Source organism: Sceloporus undulatus, unplaced genomic scaffold (assembly GCF_019175285.1).
Source record: "Sceloporus undulatus isolate JIND9_A2432 ecotype Alabama unplaced genomic scaffold, SceUnd_v1.1 scaffold_50, whole genome shotgun sequence".
Lineage (NCBI taxonomy): Eukaryota > Metazoa > Chordata > Lepidosauria > Squamata > Phrynosomatidae > Sceloporus > Sceloporus undulatus.
Genome location: NW_024802971.1, coordinates 28,881 through 29,120, shown reverse-complemented (window position 1 = coordinate 29,120; position 240 = coordinate 28,881).

Below are 240 nucleotides of genomic sequence, written 5' to 3'. Positions count from 1 at the left end.
CAGGAGATGGTCCCGGGCACCCTTCCTTCGTTCCCGCGGGTGGCGGGGACAGTGGGAAAATAGCAGGTGGAGGAGCCGGGCACCCTTCCTGCTTTCCCGAGGGTGCTGGGGACCGTGGGAAAATAGCGGCAGGAAGAGCCGGGCACCCTTCCTGTTTTCCTGCGGGTGCCGGGGACCGTGGGAAAATAGCGGTGGCACCCTTCCTGCTTTCTCGCGGGTGCCGGGGACCGTGGGAAAATA